At 47.5% G+C, this 18,852-nt stretch overlaps 1 long non-coding RNA gene across 1 annotated transcript in view; it reads right to left on the bottom strand.

Moving 5' to 3' along the window:
* LOC119114752 (uncharacterized) overlaps positions 1-17,333 on the bottom strand; it is a 43,022-nt gene extending 25,689 nt beyond the window's left edge. Inside the window, exon 1 of the long non-coding RNA XR_005096061.1 lies at positions 17,250-17,333. This is a non-coding gene — a long non-coding RNA (uncharacterized LOC119114752). The remainder of the gene's footprint in view (positions 1-17,249) is intronic.
* Between the last annotated feature and the right edge of the window lie 1,519 nt (positions 17,334-18,852).

Below are 18,852 nucleotides of genomic sequence, written 5' to 3'. Positions count from 1 at the left end.
CCATGTTTGCTTCACCACTTGCAAGCGGTGGCTTAACACAAGCTTCCAAAGACCTCTTGGGTTTTCATGGACAGCTTGTGCCGAGCAATAAAGTGTCATGTAGCACAGGATGATGACAAAATCGAGGACAGGAAGCGTGTTGGCTGATTCCCATGCTGGTGCGCGATCTCCTAGAATATTCGGACTCCCTGGAAAACCGGGGAGGGTAAGCCATAGCTGCGACTCTTCTGTTACGCTCGATCGCGAGGGAGGGTAACCCCCAGTTGCAGCTCCTCATACGCCCGACCGCCGAGGTGAGGGTAAGCTACAGTTGCATCCCGTCACCATGCTCAGCCACTGGTGATAGTGTAGGCCGCAGCTGATGCCTGTCACTAAACAGCGTACATGAACTCCACCGCTAACACCCCTCCAGTGCGGCCTGATGCTGCCGCTACTGAATGCCATTGACCCGGTGAAGTCTATCGCTATCCTTTGATGGCGATTGGGGATTCACGACACATCGAACTGGGGAGCACAAATCTTTCGTCCACAAGCACCTTGCAGTTAAAAATAATTCGACAGCGAAACGGGGCATGAGAAACGCTTAACATTTCTTGGTGCTGTGACAGGAAAGCACCTTGGAATCAGATGAGAGGTCGCGCCTATGAAACACTATGAGTGAGTGTAGCTTGCGACATGAGTTATGATTATAGCATCATAGGTTATTGCATTTATTACTGTATACATGAGGGAAGCATGTGCCAAGCCTCCGTATGACCATCTGCGCTTTCCAGGCCGTTAGGTGGGTACTGGGGAGGACACGTGGAGTGACGAACCGTGGTAGTAACACGGCTGAACAGTGCACCGGCTGAACAAGGTGACTCCCGCGCTTGTTGACACATCGACTCCTTACACTGCCTCCCACATCTTTTGATCTACGTCCAACCCCCAAGAGTGCTCAAGCTGGCGTTTCATCAGCGAAACAACAGCACTGACTTCAGCTTATACGAACAAGACAACAGGAGAGTTGCCTGCTGGTAGCTTTTGAAAACACTTGGCAACTTAAACCTTATTGATTTCGTTCACTCAAGCTGCAAATGATTCACGTCCGCCTCTTTGCAAACGAACCAGTGTGGCGCCATGTTCCGGCCCTTTTATTGACCCACCTGTCAGCGGCGTCTTCCCGAGAGACCGGAAAGACCCGTATCCGGTTCTTCCCGCGCAAACAACAAACACTTGCGTCCATCGCACGCGGCCGCTGTCGCCGCGTCACTAGAGCCACTGCACACACCGCTGTCGCATCGGCACGGCATCCAGGAGGTCTTACTTAGCTCGCTTTCATCTTTGCTAATTACCCAAACAGCTCGGCAGAAGTTCGCCAAGTGGCACTCGAAGGCAGCCTGTTTTTCTTGAGCAGAAAATCTGGTGGGTCGTTTCCTCGAGTGACGTTTAAACCGACCACAGACCTCGCAAGATCCAGCTGTTTGCACAGAAACTGAAACCGACACCAGAGTAGCCCGAATGATGCCTTCAACATCCACAGCCTTTTAGTCAGCAGCGCTGAACTATTTTGGGAGGCCCTGGCACGATTTTTATATTGGGACTCGAACCCAAGCAGAATTCCTCCTGCGAGTCCAGAATCCTATCCGGCTCATGAGCACGCGACGGACATTGATACGCTGTGGATAAGCGCATGGTCTGGCGGAGGCAGTTGCCCGCTTATCCTGAGCAGCACTGGGCAGTGTGTACGGCGTGGCGGACACCGCTCCACGCACGTGCGTCGGCGGTGGACACCACTCCACGCACGAACGTCGGCGAACGCACCCATTCTGGCGTTAATTAACGACTCCCGAGAGCTTTCTCGTTAGCAAACTCTCCACGAAACTGACAGCCAACTAACGGACGGCGATTGTTTCAGCAATCGGAAGCCATTGGAAAAAATAAGTTGAACCAGGTAATTCGATAGCAGGATTCGGCCGGCTGTGCCCGTCTTTAGACGAAGAATGCACTGGGTCAAACGGCTTAAGCTCGGATGCATTGCTGTTCAGTCACACTAATCAGTTAAAGCCTGCACTTAATGTTTTTAAAAGCAAATCTGTTAGCGAGGCTCGTAGGCATTCTTGCAAAGGAACCTTTTTGAGGAAAACAATCGTGTCAAAAGAATGAAGGCAATGTTCTTTTCAAAGAAAAAGAAAATCAGTCGCAAGGTTATTCAGATTCAAGGCACACAAAGTTTACAATGCACCCAGTTCCAGGCTGTCCACTCACCCAGCCGATCAGCCCAGACAACAGGTATGACTTTAACTGGCCTATAAAATTTGACCCAGGTTGATGCAATTTCAAACAGATCCCTGTAGTGTCTTACTATCTTAGGGTTTCGCGACTCTACCCTATAGGGCTCCGAGATAGTTGATGTCAAACGAGCCAGCATAGCGTGCTGTAGCTCTCATTGCCTAATTTCGCCCCATGTGGCAATTTATACGCATGGAGCTTGGTCGGTCCCGAAACATGTCTTCTTCATCTCAGAAATCAGGGTTGACGCTTTTGCAGTAAGTTTGACCCGTTCAACGTCAAAGTCGGCATAGCACTTGCACTGAGCTTACGAGCCGAATAGAGGGATGCACTGAGCTTACGAGCCGAATAGAGGGATGAGCTGAGCTCACGAGCTGGATAGAGGCATAAACTGAGCTCACGAGCCGAGTAGAGGGATGAGCTGAGCTTACCAGCCGAACAGAGGGATGAGCTGAGCTCACGAGCTGGACAGAGGCATAAACTGAGCTCACGAGCCGGGTAGAGGGATGAGCTGAGCTTACCAGCCGGACAGCGCTACTAGCCCTGAGGCAATTCGAGTCATTACACCTTTTGGGCTCGCATCCATATCTGCCTGAAGCTTAATACATTTTGGTGCCGAGCTTGCAGCCTGTGGTTTCAGTTCCGCACATCACACACATTGATGTTCGCAACAGTCCGAGTGCGGTCACAAGCACACATGTCGTGATACATGGTAATGTTGGCTTCCATGCCCGCATTGATGTACCGTGGTAATGCACAGACACTCAATCCGATCATGTTATCGCTCGAATATACTGCGTCCTTTTCAGCTTGATGAAAAATGTTAAGCCGCGACGTATGACCGAACCGAACTAACCTACGATGGATACAAGCTCGGTCTTAAGATTACGGTGGCTACGCACTCGAAAATTATGCCCTGGAAACGCGGCTGATCAGACCAACCTAGCGATCGACGCCGCAAATTGCTGGTGAAGTAATGTTCAATAAATATTGAAGATAATTCCCGAGCATATGAAACACATAGCATATATAAAAGTACATATTTGAGATCATTTATTTTGGAGATTATATTATAAATATAATAAGCAGCTGCTAAAATAAGCAGCAGGCAGAGAATTGGTTACTGAATCCAGTCGCCGCCAGTTGGCACAGCACGGACGAGAAAAAAGGGGGCACGCATAGTGTTCCCGTACGGATGCCACAATTATGCACTGTTAACTAAATACACCAAGTACACTTTCATAAAAGCTTGACGGTCAAAACGTGGTACACTCCAGTACTTTTCAGATCGGTAACATTATGTGTGGTCCAACTGTACGCCGATAGGTTAAATACGAGTACACGTTCCTGCCCATACCGGTAAGACGGCTGAAGCTGCTGACAGTTCCAAGCTGGACAATTCCATGGAATCTGGCTTTGAAACTTGTCCTGTTGCTTTAAGCACAAATATACCACGATATGAACTTGAAATTTTGGCCGAACGTCAATGAGATCATAAATCGTCCGAGACTGAGGCGTGCAGTGAATGACGCCTAAACATGACGTAAGTATGTATTTATTCTATGGTTTGGAAACATTTCATTCAGGGGGATGTCTTGGAAACCAAAGGAAATGACTACTTCCAAAGATAGTGCACGAAGCTCGTAACCACGAGGCTTTGACTGGAAAAGTTTAATGACTTCTTGATGAGTAGGGTTAAGTTTTCCTCATTATTCTTCACTTTGCAGTGACGTAGCTAAACGCAACATCCTTAGCTTCTAATGAAATGAAACCATGCGTGAATTTGGTAATTTATCGCTTTCGTGGTTTGCGCGGAATGAAGAAGTTGACGTAACTCTGAAAACTCAACAGCAATTTATACTCTTGAAAGGGGTGTTCCACATTTGAATGGGGTTTTGAACTGAACTAGCGGCCTTGAAGATCATTCGGTGCGGTTCACAGCCCTGTCCTTCCTAAGATTTAAGCTCCCTTAGTTTCTGAGCTAAAAGCCCGCAGAAATGTGCCTGCAAAAATATAGTTCGCGAGTCGTTCATACCTGAAGCTCGCAAGCCCGAGTTCCGAATATCATGACCGTCAATTGGCTCTTAATCAACGCTGTGCGAGATATGATAACGCAATAAAAGATGACGTATGAAACAACATGTTTACCTGACAGAGAAATTGCGTTGTCTGGAGCAATATTTCCCATTTATAAGTGTACCAATCGTTATAAGTCAGCTTACTTGATCATATATGGTGCTTGCTTTAATGTATTTAAATGTACAGCATTCCCTGTAAGCAGTGGTTCACACCAGATATACCGCTGAGCCATAGGATCTTGTAGCACGGATCACAACTTTGAGCTTGCATCCTCTTCAAACACGCATGGCCATGGTGCAAGCCATTTACAACTCAGCAACGTGCGATCCGTCGGCAGCGTAACCCGAGGTATTTTCACAGACCTTTGCGGTATCCTCAGGACCAGCCGTTTGCGAAAGGCCTTGCGTATTGAAAAACGTTGCCGCTTAATGGAAGAAAAATGTCACCCCAGTATTTGCGAATGACGGCCATTATAAGTCTCCGACCGTTATCACTTCCTTGGGCCCGTCAAATTTCGTAAGCGCGGTAAATCGCACATGCTGACGTTAAGTCGCAGCAGAAAAGAATGCGCCGTTATGAGTTCACCTGGCTCACTACGTGAGGTGACGCGGACGGCGACGTCTTTCCGTGGGCTCGGATATAAAGCAGACGGGCATAATATCCGGCGCCGATGAAGCTCCGTGCTGAATTTCCCGTATACGCTTTCATTATATGACCGGGAAAGAATGGCCGTATTTAAAGTGGGCGTCAATCTTGCCCGCCGGCCCGCGCGGAATTTAAAACATTGGGCAAAGCCTTCAATGATTTAGATGCTTGCTACGGGCACACGATTTAGGAAATGAGCAGTGTGCCGATGAGGATGGCAGAGAGGGTGCAAACGAAAACCCGCTGGAACTTGGCACTGGTGGCTTATAAATGGCTGGATGTACATGTGGTATAAGGAAGTCAAATCGATGGAAGAGTTCACGCAAGTTGCTGAATGATTTAATGAGCACGTGGTATCTTTCGTGATGTTGATGAGCGCAGCACACTATAACTTTGGCAGCCAGCGTAATTAATCGCAGCATCAAAATTAACCCGGAATCTTTCAGACGGATGGCTTTCCCGTCGCACACTGCACGTATTCAAGAGACGATATATTTAACAAAATTACACAAGTTTTCTAGGTGCATTTGCGAGAAACATTATGCAAATTGATAAGACAGCATTGTGAGACCAGTTCCTTGTAGAATGACCCGGAGAAAGGAGAGATAGACGCATTTGTATGCCTTGATCGATGCAAATATCCGAAGTGAATTCAAGTTTGCCAATGTTGGCAAAATATTTTGTCGATAAGACAGTAGTATTGGCCTTATTCCTCGGAAAAACCAGGAGAATAGAGATATAGTTAAGTAACCTAACTATATCTCTATTCTCCGGAGGAATAAGGCTAACACTACTCTCTTATCTATGGGACTAATGTTCCTCGCTAATGCACCGAGCAACCTACGTAAAATATATTATCCATTGATACGTTTGTCTGCTAAGATTAGTCTAGGTTAGTTGAGAGATTATTCCTCAGCCAGAACACAGACGCTGCGCAATACCCGAAACACACCATATCATGAGGCATACCAGCATGAGCGGTCAATGACATTCATATGCGACGATAATGTAGCTCCGCTCCACTCCCAAGCTTGTTCAAGTGCCCGCGATTTGAGTGAGACAGGCTGTCATCTGAATGTGACAGGCTGTCATAGGAGTGTGGCAGGATGCTGTCTGAGTGTGTCAAGCTGGCATTGGAGTATGACAGCCTGTCATGTGAATGTGGCAATCTGTCATCGAAACAAGATGTTCCAAGAAAAGGAGCTCACTAATTTGTGTTAATGCTGCTATCTGCAAAACGCAAGCTTTTTCAACTACTTAAACGCGCCAAGTTTTTCAGCCCTGCTATTTAAGACCTGAAAAGACAAAACTTGAAAAGGCAACGAATTCTGTTGCCAGAAAATGAAATAACCTGCCAGATGTACGGAACAGATAACGAGAATGTTGTTGCACGTTATCAGGAGCATTAGGGGATGGTGGAGACGTCATAACACGTGGGTTGGCCGAAAGAGGTTCTTTACAACCCAGGGCAGCTTCAGTTCCAGTGCTAGCTGCGTTCCGCAACCATTCGACAGCTGCAGCGCGTCTCAGTGTATCAAGGCACTTATTCGTGCGCCTGATATCAGGTGTTTTGATTAATTGTGCACTTCATATTACAACGTGCATTACGGATCAACCGTTTCGCTGAGTAAAAACCATTTGCGTAGCGTTTGATTTTGATCCGATTTCGCACATAGAATGCCAGATTAGCCCCCTGAGATCTGGGAGTCCGTTGAGCCGATTTCGCATCGCAAGGTCTCAAACAGAAGGGTGTGGTGTAAACCGTTTTCTTTGGCCACGCAATTTGATGACGACAGTGGTGCACTCAAGAGGGAAGAAATAAACGGTGAATTTGATTTGGTTTTCAAAGTATAAGATAAAGATAAAGTGAGTTACAACAAAAGACGATCTTGTTTCGCCTTGTTTTAACCATAATGCTACGAACTAAAGACGTAAAAATTATCCACAAACGAGTTGACGTAGAGCCTTACCTGCCCGCAAATAGGTGTCACTAGTAGTATTCAGCTTTGCGATGTCAGGTGGTCGAACCGGGCATTGCAGTGCACCGCACTCAAGCGATCCCCCCAGCGAACGCTGATAACGGCTATTCCCACCAGATGTCTGCGCAATGCGCTGTTGGCTGCCGCGGGTGGCCACACCATGTCAAGAAGAGTCGAATGTTGCGCGCGAGTCTCCGGCACTGGGAACTCCAGCGGCGAGCGGTGCCAGCCTGCTTCGCACGCGGTGTCCACTGGGCGCCGCTGCTTAATGACCCCTTTCGGAGTCGGGATCGGTGAGCTGACTGACCTCGCTTGACCCCACTGTGTCGTCGGACGGGTGAGCCCCGCTCGGGAGCACGGGACAGTGCTGGGAGACGCGGAGCCGTCTGATCGCTCGGCCTTGCTGCACTACGTCACGTCAGGTATAGTCTGAGTTTGCTGAAGATAAAATAGGTCGGGACCGTGCACCAGGCGGGCACCGTCTAAATGAAAGTAAAGCTGCCATGTGAGCAGGCTCGGACGCCACCTGCTCCCGATATAGAGGGACGCTGGGAGCGATCGGTGCCGCTGCCGCCGACTGCCGCTGGCCGACTGCATGTGACACGGAGGCCTCCTGGGAGGCCGGAGGCACCTGGTCCTCTCTGCTGGAGCTTTCAAAGTGACAGTGGCCGTCCCCTGGGATGTCTGGACGACAGGCTCGTACAGCACAACCGTGGCACCACTCTGTTTATGTCCGGTTGGCTTGCGTTGGCTGTCAAGTAATTTGCAGCAAAGTAAGTGGTTTGAACCGGTTTTGCTCGCTGATAGTTGTTAATGCCCCTCTTTATGCATCCCTAAACCGCCAGGAGCTAGCTGTAAAAGCTTGCGACCAACGAAAACATTTATCGGGCAACGTCCTCGCTACTTGTGTGATCCGGGAGTTGGATAGTTTATGGGATGTCCAGGCATACAAAAGAGGAAATGGAACGCGGGTGGCAATGGATGTTTTCATTTTCAGGAGGGCTCGTGAAATCGCGAGGTGTGCTGCACGTAAAATGCATCCGATTATGTGTAATGTGCAAAAGATGGTTCATCTAGAGAAGAGGTGCCATCTTCTAAAAGTTCTCATCTAAAGTACATTGTTAAGTCCAAAGATGGACTACCTGTCCGTCAAAAAATCATATTCATTTTATGATTCAACCAGCATACATAACCAATTAGCTCAGTCACTACCCGCAGAAAGAAAGAACAAAAATGATCGTGGGTTAGTAATGTGTATATGCATTAAATAAGATAAGGTGTATACCAATTTGCAACATGACAAAGGATATGGTCTGTCCGAAAAAATCCAAAAAAGATCTGCCCCCGTTCGTCCAATTTCCAAACTGCGCTTCGGAATTATTTAGAATTCCAAAAATTTAGAATCCAATCAGCACCTCTAATCTGATGTTACCCAATCGGCGGCACATCTTTCAAACACCGCACGACTAAGCGTTCGCGTCTGAGTTGCACCGCTGATGCTGGACGACGGAGGTGTCACCACGTGCGCACTTAGTGTTCCTTTCTCTGACATCTGAAATCACGTGAGACTTCGGTACTATACTTAGTGCGCCGAAAAGGCTGAGATAGCGTGAGTAGTAGTATGCTGTGATTGGTTATGCCGTACGAGACAGCGTGAGTAGCAGTATGCTGTGATTGGTTATGTCGGACGAGACAGCGTGAGTAACAGTATGCTGTGATTGGTCATGTCGGACGAGACAGCATGAGTAGCAGTATGCTGTGATTGGTTATGGCTGACGACGCAGCATACTGTCTTTTGTTTGTTTTGTTTGTTTGTTTGGTTATGTCGGACGACGGCAATACGATTTAGATTATTTTCAGGTTTCTATGATCGCTTCCGGGTTGACCGCTTAAATGTCGGCCGGTTTCCAAAGATTGCAAGTATTTACAAAGGCAACACACTAAGGCAACGCGCCAGAGTCGTAGCATTTATATAGGAATAACATCTCTAAGAAATGAATAACGCTTCTTCTTTCTATCACTAACCTTCAACAAACTGACACCTTTCCCGTGGGTAACGTTATTTCCCTTTGAATACTAGTTCACCAGTTCTGGCCTAGCAACGGACGCTTCGTAGCGACTGGATGACGCGCAATGTCTCGGCCCAGGGCCAGCATCATAACTGACCACGCTCGACAACGCATACATTTTGTGCGCACACGCATCCGCAATTATGACAATAAGGGTGGGCCTCGTGTGTGCCCCATCTCTGGTGCGCCAAAACGATAAAACCTTTATCTGCCGCTCAGTTCGGCCCGGGGCCGGCCGCCGACGGGCAAAGGAAGCACCAGGTACCGTTCGTGACATTATCATGCCATCAAACGTTTGGTCTGTGTTGCTTGTGGCAGATTACCCTGAGGCTCACTGGGAACAGCACGGCTTAAAGACCAGGATTGTTTATGTAGTTAATCATATGTTTTTTATTCAATGCATTTTATATTTCATTTGTGCATATTGCATTACCATATTTACAGTCCCGAGCAATTGCATGTAAGTGTTCTTAAACACATCCGCGTAAGTGCATGTGATGAATTTTTCTGCCTTTGCCGAAGTTTCTTACAGAAGTTAGCTTTTCTTACAGGAGTTTCTTACAAATGTTACAGAAGCTCTTTGTGCTAGAAAGTAACTCATCGATCAGACATGTGTCTGCTTTACAGTATATCTTCCGGTGAACCGGTCCATGGGTCCTGTTTCCGTAACCACAGAGTCCAGAAACCAGTCTAGAATTAAGCCGAGGGACCAGAAAAAAACCGGGATCCAACCTGGCATTAGCTGAAAAGATCAAGCAAGGACAAGTAGGCAGGCTGGCAATAAGCCGAAAGACACAGCAACCTAGAATGTGACTATAGATCCAAGAGGAACCAAGATCCACGCCGCATTATGTTGAGGGATTCAGAAAGAACCAAGACCCAGCCTGGAATGCGCAGAGGTCCAACAGGAGCCAAAATGCAGCTCAGGACTAAGCTGCATCCCGGGAAGAGTCAATAGGTAGTCTGGAAATATTACAAAGGAATCAGGGAGAGCCAAAATATTACAGCCAAATGTTCCTCTGGGGCACAGTTTTGTAACTTGTTCTTGAGACTAAGAATATGACATCGCCAAATTTACTCGCAGATTAAGCCAAAGACGTGTGTCTCCTCAAACTTAGCTCCCTTCTGGCTAAAATTAGGAGGGTTGGAGTCGCTGAAATGAATATGACACTGTAGTCCTGGGATTCCTCACACATGATGAGTAACTGAACACTGGGCGCATTGATCCCTTCAGAAAACGGTCATTTCTTGCATTCATGTAATCTTATATTTGTGGTTCTAACATCCACTTTTGGGACTTCAGGCATTATCTTTGCTCAAAGGCTGGTTAGTAGAATGCATGCAGACATGAACAATATGCTGTTCCGCCAGACTGAACAAAAATCATCGTTTCTTTCCTAAATGATGACGACATCAACAAGTACCTGCGTCTCACCGATAGCTTTGACTCCGTTCAAATCAGAAAATCATGTCAGCAGCTCAAAACACAGGTGACCGTGAACCTCAACGGCAATATCTTGACAACAAGCCCAGAAGAACGTACTGAAATGTACAAAAATGTCCTTATGTGATTAAATTTAACGTAGTATCTGGTATGTCATATATCTGTTCTGACCAAGGGAACAGAAACACTTGATCTCGGCCAGCACAGCCTATAACGCAGACCACGTTGGTGGACCTTGGACAAGCGGCGTGTTTTTCAGATAACCCGTTTCGAAGTAACTAGCCCACAGAAAATCAGATTAGTTCAAGAAAATACTAGTCGCCAGAATATATACATTTTGAGTAAAGTATCATGGTCTGCAAAATAAATCAGCTGGAAATTGCTGCATGATTTCTTAACAATTTAAGATTATATTGTCACCCGACGGATTTACACATGTTCCGCGACTTTCTCCTAGGCATCTGAATCAAAGGCCAAGGATCGGCTGAATCGAAACTGTTTGATCCAGACTGGAGACACCACCCTGGCTGTGCAATTAATTTAATTTCTGATGCAGTCAAGTGTCTGTCTCTGAAAAGCAGGCATAGACATGTTTGCATTAGCATCAGCGACAAAGACACCATTTGAAAGTAACGCGCAAGTTTGACTATTTAGGAGGACATAAACCGTACAGATATATTCGATCTTTGTTGACATCGGACAGCAAGGGCGATTGAAGTTCTTCCTGTTTTGGGGGCCAATTGAAAATTGAAAAAGGTCAGTCCCTCCCGGCTTCCCAGTTCTTGCACCGCTATCAGAAGAGAATACAAAAGCCAGGCTTCGGATGTAACCCTGTCAGCATTTTAGGGAGGCCCAATACCTAGAAGTCCTGCGGGGCATTGTAAGCCGGGATGCTAATACGATTGATTAGGCCTTCTCAACGCGTCAAGGTTGGCAACATGCATCTCACTTTTGTTGACAAACTACATATTTATGCAAAAGCAGCTTATTTGAGAATCGTGCTATCGTACTATGCTAGCCATCAGTTGATGCCTCAATCAAAACCTACGTGCGTAGTAGGTTTTGTTGCGATATATCAATTAATGTGTGTTTAATATGCCAGCAAAAGTTCTCGGGGCTGAACCATCTTTGTGGTTAACAGGCAGCACTGATAGCCTGGAATAATGAACAGATACTTCAACTGTTCTGCATTCAAATGTACGTTGTAGGCAATGGTCTTCAACTAACGTGGAAGCTTTATTGGCTGTAGTGGTTTCAGGACATGCTGACCGTTTGACTTGCCGGTAATGTAACTCGGAATTGATGTGAGAGCAAAAACATCGGGCTATCCAATGCGGCTTGTGTGAGTGTGTGGCTGAGAATCAGGAGCCGAGGGTGTGAACTTTCAAAAACCGGGAAAACTGATATCCAAGGTCTAATATTCTCGGATGAGACAATGAGAGATGGGAACTATGAACCAGCCCCATGATGGTCTGCTGAAGAACCAGTGGGAAAAGGGATTCATTGGATTGGTTCGTTAAAAGAGCCATTGGGAACCAGGATCTGAATTTTTGTCTTGTCAATGCAACCAGCGGGAACCAGGATCCGGGAGTTTGTTTTGCTGAAACAACTAGTGGGAGCCAAAATCTAAGACCATAGCTTGTTGAAAAACTAGCATGGACCCGGATCCAGGGCTTTATTTTGCTGAGAAGAACGAGCGGAAAGCAAGATCCAGTGTTTCCTTTTTGTCGAGACAAACACAGCGGGAACCGGGATCCAGATGCCTCATCAACATGCCTCGACCAGGTATTGCCTTCACTTGGACTGGCCCCCAGCGCCAGCCTTCACCTGGACTGGCCCCCAGCGCCAACCTTCGCTTGCACCGGCCCCCAGCGCCAACCTTCACTTGGACCGGCCCCCAGCGCCAACCTTCACTTGGACTGGCCCCCAGCGCCAACCTTCACTTGGACCGGCCCCCAGCGCCAACCTTCACTTGTACCGGCCCCCAGCGCCAACCTTCACTTGTACCGGCCCCCAGCGCCAACCTTCACTTGGACTGGCCCCCAGCGCCAACCTTCACTTGGACCGGCCCCCAGCGCCCACCTTCACTTGGACCGGCCCCCAGCGCCAACCTTCACTTGGACTGGCCCCCAGCGCCAACCTTCGCTTGGACCGGCCCCCAGCGCCCACCTTCACTTGGACTGGCCCCCAGCGCCAACCTTCGCTTGGACCGGCCCCCAGCGCCAACCTTCGTTTGGACCGACCCCCCAGCGCCAACCTTCACTTGGACTGGCTCCCAGCGCCAACCTTCGCTTGGACCGGCCCCCAGCGCCCACCTTCACTTGGACCGGCCCCCAGCGCCAACCTTCACTTGGACCGGCCCCCAGCGCCAAACTGGAGTTTTTTTTTTAATTTAGCCGAGCAGGCAGACCAACATGCTAGCCTTCATGAGGCAATCAAGGTTTCGATACTTACTATTGAATTTACGTTCTTCGTTTCCGCATAGCAATTTACCACAAGACGAAATACATAATTGAGTCATGGCGAATAATACGCACCAAATGTTGCATTTAAATAACCTACCTTACAAGCTCCTCACAATCCTTATGGGAAACCACGCCAGGAAACGTACTAAGATGATAAAAAACCCAGATGATGATGACTATCAGTTTTTAACTTACCAATATCGCAATATATCGTTTTTCAACAAAAGAGATATCTAATGTACGTTAATAAATTGAATTACTTTTCTGACTCCTCCGAGGCTAATGTCTAAACTCAGCTTAATTGCAACATGACGGTATATGGAGTTGATTTGACGAGTAAGAGTCTTCAGTGGGCGCTCAGATTTGTTACACCGAGGAGACAGCGCAATCAAGACAAGGGGAACATTAAAAACTGAACTACAAGGACCATCAAATAGGTGGAGGAAAATTGGATGCATCTACGAAGTCCCACAATCTGTTTCCCACACGGTAGTGCAGTAAAAGGTCTAGCCCACTAAAACCTGTTTTTCTCTTTCAACGCGCAATTTTATCGCTATCAACATTTCGTGGAACAATAGGCATCAAGGAACTTTGAGCTTTGAGTGCGTTTCAGTTTCTTTTCACGAAGAGCATGCGTTGATATGAGTCTCCCACGCCTGTGAGTGAGTGGACCCTTTTTACGTCTGATCATCAATGGTGGTGGGAACGATCAGTGAGTTGAGGTGTAAGTCACAGGTTTGTTCGTTAGTTCGATCCTGGAGGCATTCTGTTGATTGAGGTAACATTGAGAACTTAAGGCTTCCTCCTGTTAGATGAGGATTTAGGTGATGGTGATGCCTTTCTTGTCAGGTCGTCTCGGGCTATGCTCCGGCCATGTTATTGTCTCGTATGTTCTTTTGGATCATAATCGATAACACCGTTGGAGTCACCGTTATTTACAAGGATGTGCTTGATGCGCTACAGTTCCCTATGAGGCATCGTTCAGCATCTAAATGTTTTTAATACACTGCTGTTACAAACTTGTGTTCATCAACAGTGATGTCAACGTCTAGGTTTGACATGTGGTTGTTGACGCTTAGTTCGTATGTTTACCAAAGGACTGAAGTTCACACTATCGCACTTATGATGTCGATCACCCGTCTCTTGTCTCTACGTCGATAAAGATGTCTACATGCCAGGCGTTAGACCCATAAAATATGCGCAAATATTAGGACTTTTTCAACGCGGCGTTTGTAAGCGTCCGTAAATAGCGATGCCAAGGGGACCAGGTTGTCATTCCATTCTTCTGCCGGCAGACTTTTCCGTCTGGTGCAGGAAATGGGCCTCTGTCGCGCAAGTTCGTGGGAGCTTCTCCAGACCGGAAGCACTGAGTTTAGGGATGTTTGGGTGGTGGTAAGTGTTCGTGAGCAGGATTTGTGTCGTCTCTTCGACCGCAATGTTCCTACATAAATTCTCAACGTCTAGCACCGGCGGTAAGCCAGAATGTTGCGTGCCTTTTAGAATGTCCGAATTTCGTCCGTTGACTTAAGACTACTTCGCAGCAGCGTACGGCGTGATGAGGCAGTTGAGTTGCTGGGCCAGTTGGCAGGTAGGCGTTGGACACTAGAATGATCTGGCGCTGTGGGTTTTCTGTTCTAGGGATTTTGACATCACCGTAAGAGGAGTCGGGCTAATATTCCCCAATAACCGTCTGGCGGTAACATCATACCCGACAGCGTTGGCACAATCGATTATTGTTTTGCTTTGGTTTTTGTTAAAAAAACAAGTTTCCCAGACGGTTTGTCTCCGCAGTCATTTACAAATATTGTTGTGCTCCGTGTGGAGCATCTAGCGTGGGTCCAATGGTTCGTCACCACAGGGTATAACATTTTGGAAAGTCTGACCATACAGGTAGCATTCTCTCTAACTCAAACCCAACGTCCATCCGAGGTCATTCATTTGCGCGTGACACCCACTTAAGCATTGGACACGTCCGTATTAGGGTGTCGCAACAATTCTCTCGACCTTAAGTTTTTTATTCACTTCATATTCACCACAAAAATCAGCCATTGAACATCATGGAGCATGCATATCCTTTGCAAATAATAAAATGACCTTTTTCGTACAGTCAGAAATATATTTTGTCGCGTGATTTGCGCATGGTTCAAGCTGTCCTGTTTATACGCAGAGAGGTCTTGTTGCATTGTGTCAGCTGTGACCGTTGCCATGCCTAGCGATGTCGGTTAAATGCACTTATATCGCATCATTATCATAAATGCACCATATTTTGCGTCATTGCGCTGTTGTCCTAATATACACAATGCATTGAAACGTTGGCGAATTACATAAGCGATAGCGACTGCTGTCCCTGCCATAAAAGTTTTACTGCTTCTTACTATTTGAAGATGCTCCATACATAACTATATATATATATATATATATATATATATATATATATATATATATATATATATGTATATATACACATATATATATATATACATATATATGTATGTATATATATATATGTATATATACATGTATGTATGCAACGACTGGAATGCACCTCAATACGCCGGAACTGGAATTACAGATGGGGGTGGGCGCCAACGACCCAAGACGGCCGCTTTTCAGGCGGTTGTGGATTGCTCTCCAGCATGCTAGCTTGGTTGGATGAAGTCACATACAAAGCCACTACATGGATGTATTTGCTTTAGAAGCAGCTTAACATCGCCGCTGCCAATATATACATATACACACACATCAAAACAAAATTATGTCCATGTTCATCCATTCATCGACATTTCTATCAATGGGTTGATCTTTTTTTTAAACAAAACACAACGCATAGATTATTCAGTTCCACGTCGCACAACGCACACATTTATTTTGTCCATAAATCTGCAAAGTTCACGCTTAATTAGACATAATTTGAAAAAGTTACACTTGCAAACTGTTTAACTTAATTCAAGGCACACTTATGTTCAAATGAGGGCATTTATAAGTATGTATGAATGCATGACATTAAGCCGATGCACACTTTTCAAACTTACAAGTCGGGAGGAAAGCGATATCAAACAACCCGCTTGACACTTCTTCGGAATAATGCTATATGCCACATAAGCGTCCTTTCGGGGATGAACCCAATTCCACGTGGTGCAAGAAGCAAATCGATGGCTGTTATATCTTTATGCTCAGTTGTATTATCTCATTGGCGAAAGCCGCGTCATATTACCATTGGCAGAATGAGTTGCACATGAGACCAATTAGTAGGTGTAGCCTCTGATGTGTCAGATCAGGCCGTATGCGTCAATGGCAGGTGTACACATGGCAACCTATGCTAGCGCATGGACTGAAACGAAAAGAGGGCCACGGATCTCATTTGTAAGACTGCATTAAAACATCGTAGACAGCTACAGGCGATTTTTTACTTGAAGCCACGAAACAAACAACGTATTTCCAATGCTCTTATCACCGAACACGTGTGACATTGTATGGCTCGAGTCTTGAGTTTCGTTTCGCATCACTGCATAACCGTGTATTGCGATATAAAAACGTCTTAACGCAGAACCATGTGGTGAGATGTGCATTCTACAACCAACCGGCGTCTGGCTGCAAAACGCGAGCGGCATGACCCCACCAAGAGGTCGTCATCTGTGGCCAATCAGAGGCAGGATAGGTAACTTTACTTCGACCGAAGGTGCGAGCACATTGTTCTGCCTGAGCCACTGATAGTTTCGCCATGTTGCGTGAAGTTCTTAAACGTTGCTCCAGAAAACCTCACCGGGTGCCTTTAAGTCTGCCCCGTTGAACGAGGATTTACAGACGCCACGTGTCAGCCCTCCTCGAAGACAGTTAGTGTTCTGTGACTAATCTTTGCTGCCATCCAAACCACTAATGACGCTGCGTCCACATGCAGCGCCGACTCGGTCTGGCGGGGAGCGCCGCTGGTGTTTGGCGCACCAGGCGCGTTCGGGTACTCACGTCAGCCGCCGCTGTCACGGGCGGAGCACAGCCCGCAGCTGGCGCCGCCGCGTACTCACGTCAGCCGCCGTACTCACGTTGGTTCGGGTACTCATATTAGCCGCCGTACTCACGTTAGTTCGGGTACTCACGTCAGCCGCCGCTGTCACGGGCGGAGCACAGCCCGCAGCTGGCGCCGCCGCGTACTCACGTCAGCCGCCGTACTCACGTTAGTTCGGGTACTCATATTAGCCGCCGTACTCATGTTAGTTCGGGTACTCACGTTAGCCGCCGTACTCACGTTAGTTCGGGTACTCACGTTAGCCGCCGTACTCACGTTAGTTCGGGTACTCACGTTAGCCGCCGCCGTCACGAGCGGAGCATAGCCCGCAGCTGGCGCCGCCGCGTTGCTGGGCTCACCACCGCACCCCTGCGCTCCGCTGACCGGAGTGGCCCTCCCGAGGCGCCCGCCGGCGCGACCCCGCCGCGCAGCCAATCAGCACGGCTGGCGGCAGCGCTACGCCCACCCATTGGCCGAAAGCGCCGCTCGCGCGGGGGCGTGCGTGCGTCTCCGGCGGCGGCGGGGGCGGCGTGGCGCCGGAACTGGAACGCCCGCTTGGGGGGGGGGGGGGGTGCGATCAAACACGGCCGTTTTCCTAGCGGTGATGGATTGCTCTCCAGCATCTTAGCTAAGTTTGGTATAGTCGTATGCAAAGGCGCTACATATAAACCATAAAACCTTTCTTTCGTGTGGGTCAATCCGTCAAGATCCTTCGCATAGGTCGTGCATTCGCACTATTTGCCAACAGCGTCACAACGAGTCATTTTTGGGGATAGAGTTTGACGTCCGCTTTTTCCCTCTTTTCTGTCAGCTCAGAACAGCGAATGTAGCTATCGAATATAGCATTCTTGGTTAAAAGCATCGGTCAGCAAATGCTGAAAAACCATATGTGAAAGCATCGGAGTGCTGCTATTACTAGGTAAATACATCGGAGTGCTGCTGTTACTAGGTAAATACATCGGAGTGCTACTTTTCCTAGGTAAATACTTCGGAGTGCTGTTATTCCTAGGTAAATGCATCGGAGAGCTGCTACTCCCAGCTAAATACATCGGAGGGTTTCTATTCCTAGGTATATGTACATTAATATCGTAAATTTCACAAAAAATATTTCATCTCGTGCCCTAGGGCATGTTTACCGCCAGCGTGTTTTAAGGCAGTAGCTGGTTTACGACTTTTGATATGTGCCGTGATGTTATGATAGTACATTTGTGAGGACGTGTAAACCCAGAATTTGGCACGACCCCGTCACAAGCTGGCCCGCTGTCACGAATTGAACCCCTAACTTGTCGGCATCATGTGCTGTATTTGGGGGTTTTCTACCGCTGATGCATTACAGTTTCCATGCAGAAATGTGGTAATGGGGTGGGGTGGGGGGCGCAAGGGAAAGTGCCCCGCCCCGTAGCCTCCTAGCCTAGTAGCTTACCTCATATACTGAGGTTGTCTAAATTCCTGAGACCGCAGAGAATAACTGGCACTTGCCCTCCGTACTTCAGAAAATGTTGGCTGCTGACTGTACGACAAATTCAAAGTAAGTTTACCCATTCAATTCAAACACAAGCAAAAGGAGAAAAAAAAACGTTCCAAGATAAAAGCGTTCACTGGCCTAGAATCGCCACAAAATCGCGCTATCTATCGAGTCCAACCCATGCTGTCAACGCATCGCAACAGCACTACACTTCTTCCTTTCTTCGTAGCCCCAGAGTGTATCCCAAGTCAGGGACAACCGCAGCGGTTGCGACCGCCCTTACAACTGCCGTCGTCATAATGACGGCAAAATCTGCTAGGGCGGTAACCAGCTATTGCGGGTTTGAGTTCACTCTTCTGAGTTGATAACCCGCACACTGCGGGCCTGCGGCCTAAAAAGTGGCACATTTACTGGTGTGAATGACGTCAGTGC

The sequence above is a fragment of the Pollicipes pollicipes genome, unplaced genomic scaffold (assembly GCF_011947565.3).
Source record: "Pollicipes pollicipes isolate AB1234 unplaced genomic scaffold, Ppol_2.1 Scaffold_3087;HRSCAF=3621_pilon_pilon_pilon, whole genome shotgun sequence".
NCBI classification, from domain to species: Eukaryota; Metazoa; Arthropoda; class Thecostraca; order Pollicipedomorpha; family Pollicipedidae; genus Pollicipes; species Pollicipes pollicipes.
The sequence above is the reverse complement of the archived record's forward strand: the minus strand, read 5'-3'. Positions and strand labels throughout refer to the sequence as shown.